This window comes from Rhinopithecus roxellana, chromosome 12 (genome assembly GCF_007565055.1).
Source record: "Rhinopithecus roxellana isolate Shanxi Qingling chromosome 12, ASM756505v1, whole genome shotgun sequence".
Taxonomy (NCBI): domain Eukaryota; kingdom Metazoa; phylum Chordata; class Mammalia; order Primates; family Cercopithecidae; genus Rhinopithecus; species Rhinopithecus roxellana.
The window spans coordinates 101,472,018-101,475,919 of NC_044560.1; positions in this window are offsets into that span (position 1 = coordinate 101,472,018).

Genomic DNA, 3,902 nt, shown 5'->3' on the forward strand with positions numbered 1-3,902 from the left:
AAGGAATACATTTCTACTGGAGAAAACTGTGTCCAGATGTTATGCATGACTTCACCAGATATGTGACAGAGCCAATCAAGGACATCTTGAAAGAGCCTGTGGATATGGCCAAAATGGTGGGGGAAGCACGAAGGGTTTCAAAATACAGATCTTGGAGAAATTCAAGAGCTAATAGATGCCACATCAAAGGAGCTAACAGAAGACTTGCAGGAGGTGAGTGTTTCCAAACCAGTGCCAGATGATGAGGAAGACATGGAAGAAGCAGTGCCAGAAAACAGGTTGACATTAGGCAATCTGGCAGAAGGGTTCCAATTATTTAAGACTGCCGTTGACTTCTTTAACAGCATGGACTCTTTTGTGATGGGGGCAATGAAATGAAAGCAAATGGTAGAAGAAGAATTGATACCATTTAGAAACATTTTCAGAGAAATGAAAAAGCAAAGAAGTGAGACAGAAATCATGATATATTTCCATAGTTATTCTCAGTGTGGTCTGCCTCTCTTGCTCCCTTTCCACCTCCTCCACCTCTTTTGCCTGTGCTACCCCTGAGACAGCAAGACCAATCCCTCCTTTTCCTCCTTCTTTTCAGTTTACTCAGTGGGAAGATGATGAAGATGAAGACCTCTACAATGATCCACTTCCACTTAATGAACAGTACATATATTTTTTCTTCTTTATGATTTTCTTGATAATGTTTTCTTTTCTCTAGCATACTTCCTTATAAGAATACAGCATATAATACATATAACATACAAAATGTGTGTATCAACTGTTTATATTATTGGTAATGCTTCTGGTCAATAACAGGCTATTAATAGTTACGTTTTTGGGGAGTCAAAAATTATATACACTTTTTTTACTACATGGCAGGGTGGGGGGACCAGTACCCCTAATCCCCATATTGTTCAGGGGTCAACTATATTTACTAATACAAAGATTCCTCTTACTACTACTTTAGCTTGATTTCACAAATTTGATATGGTTTGTTTTTATGTTCATTATGTTCTTTTTTTTTTGAGATGGGGGTCTCACTCTGTCACCCAGGTTGAAGAGCAGTGGAATGATCTCAGCTCAATGCATCCTTTGCCTCCTGGGTTGAAGTGATTCTCAAGCCTCAGCCTCCCAAGTAGCTAGGATTACAGGTATACAGGTGTACACCACCATGCCCAACCAATTTCGATATTTTTAGTAGAGACGGGGTTTCACCGTGTTGGCCAGGCTGGTCTTGAACTCCTGGTCTCAAGTGATTTGCCTGCCTCGGCCTCCCAAAGTGCTGGGATTGCAGGCATGAGCCACTGTGCCTGGCCTGTGTTATGTGTTTTTAATAAGACTTCCTCTCAAGCCATGCATTATTTGGAAGTGCATTGTTTAATTTCCAATTATTGGAGGTTTTCCTGTCGCCTTTCTCTGATGATTTCTAGTTTGATTCCATCATGGGGAAAAAAAACATAGTCTATATGATTTAAAAGAATTTAAAATTTAAAATTATTTTAAATTTGTTGAGGTTTGTTTTATGACTCAATACACAGTCTACCTTGGTAAATTTTTCAAAGATGCTTGAAAAGAATATGCATTCTGCTGCTGCTGGATGGGGGAGTGTTCTATAAATGTCAAATAGATCCTGTTGGTTGATGGTGTTCAGTTCTTTTGTATTCTTTCTCATTTTCTATCTAGTATTTCTATCAGTTGCCAATAGTGGGATGTTAAAATTCTAACTATAATTGTGGATTTTTCTATTGCTCATTTCAAGTCTATCAGTTTTTGCTTCATGTATTTTGATGTTCTGTTATGTGGTGCATACACAATTAAGAATGTTATATCTTCTTGCAGATTCATTACATCGTGTTCCTTTTGTCACACACACATGCGCGCACACACACACACACACACATTTGCTTCAAAGTCCCTTCATCTGAATACCTACTATTGTGATTTTTTGATTATTTTTCCCAAGATATATATCTATATCTATTTCCTTCCATTCTTTTACACTCAGTCTATCTAGTTGTCACATTTGAAGTGAGTTTCTTATAGATAGCATGTATTTACATATTTTTTGTTTACTCTGCTAAATCCTTATCTTGAAGTTGTGTTTGGAACATGTACACATAAAGTAATTATTGACATGTTAAGATTTAGGGTTTTTTTTTATTAGTTGTTTTCTATTTGTTCCTGTGATTTCTTTTTGTTCAGTTTTTATTTTTCCTGCTTTTCTGTGGATTAATTCAAAATTTTCACAGTTCCATTTTGATTTATTTCTAATATTTTTGAATATGTCACATTGTACAGTTTTCTTAGTGGTTACTGTAAATCTTGCCATAGATATATGGTAAGGTATTTAGGTTTTAGCACCTAAAGTGAAGTGTATATAGACTTTACTTCTATTTAGGTACCCTTACCCTCTCCACTTTTAAAATATAATTGTTTTAAAGTATTTCTTTTATATACTTTAATCACAACCTTAGATGGTGTTGCAACTTTTGCTTTAACCACAAATAAACTCATGAGGTGAAGGATGGTCTATTATGTTGACTTCTGTTTTTACCCATTTCATTGTTTTTTCCTTCAAATATTTTATTTTTTTCTGTTGTCTTTTCCTTTTTGTTTGGACAGCTTTCTTTATCCCTTCTTAAAGAGTAGGTATGCTACAAATTATCTTAGTTTTTATTTGTTTGAAAACGTCATTATTTTTTCTTTATTCCTGAAGGACACTTTTGCTGGATATAGGATTTAAGGTTGACGGGTCTTTTTTTTCCCCCCCAAAACTTGAAAAATATTGTGCCACTTTCTTCTGGCCTCCATAGCTTCAGGTTAAAAAATCCATTGTAATTCAAATTGGTGGGTTTTTTTTCCTTTGGTAATGCATTGTTTCTCTCTTTAATGTTATTTTTGTTGCGCTTAGTTTTCACTGTTGTGATGTGCCTTGGAGTGGATTTCTTCAGGTTTATGACTGAAATTTGCCCAGCTTCATAAATCTGCAGGTTTATTTATTTATTTTTACCAAAGTTTGGAAGTTTTTAACTATTATTTCTTTCAAATACTTTTTCAGTCCCACTGTCTCTTTTCCTTCTGGGATTCTAACAATATAAAAGTTAGATCTTTGGTTATTTTCCCACAGATTCCTGAGGCTCTGTTAAATTTGTTCATCTGTTGTTCTGAATGAGTAAATTCTATTGATCTGTCTTTATGTTCATTGCTTCTGTCCTCTGTCATCTCCAGTTTGCTACCGAACTCACCAGTGGATTTTTTTTATTGGGTATTTTTTTTTCTCAGTTGCATGATTTCTATTTGGTGGTTTTTACAACTTCCATTATTTTCCACTTTTTCATTTGTTTCATATGAATTTGTAATTGCTTGTTGAAGCATTTTTACCATGGTTGTTCTAAATTCTTTGTCAGATAAATTCAGCATCAGATGCAACTTGGTATGGATGTTAGTTGACTGCCTTATTTCTTTCAAATTATGATTTTTCTGATTCTTGGTTTGAGGAGTGAATTAGATTGTATCTTGTGTATTTTGATTATTATGGAAGAGCACTCATAATCCTATTTCATTCTTCTATTTCAGTGGGCAGCTATTCTGCTTGGGTTTAGTGTGCACTCTCTGGCCCACTTTTGTGAACTTTAGTTCCAGTGACCATTTAGATTTTTGAGCCCTTGTGATGCTGTTCTAGTCTATATCATGCTTCAGGTGCGATTGGAGCTCCTGAGCAATTTCTGGTAGTGTCAAATGTAGAAAAAATAAGATGTCTGCTTCTCTTGGATGACTGCTGTCACTGGGTGACCCTCTGGGGAGGAGAGGCAGGAGATGCTGGGCCTGAGTCTCCTTACGCTCCTGGTTGGAGACCAGGGAGACATGGGGTTTCACTATTGGCTGTTGCTTGCAGATTGGACTGTCCACTG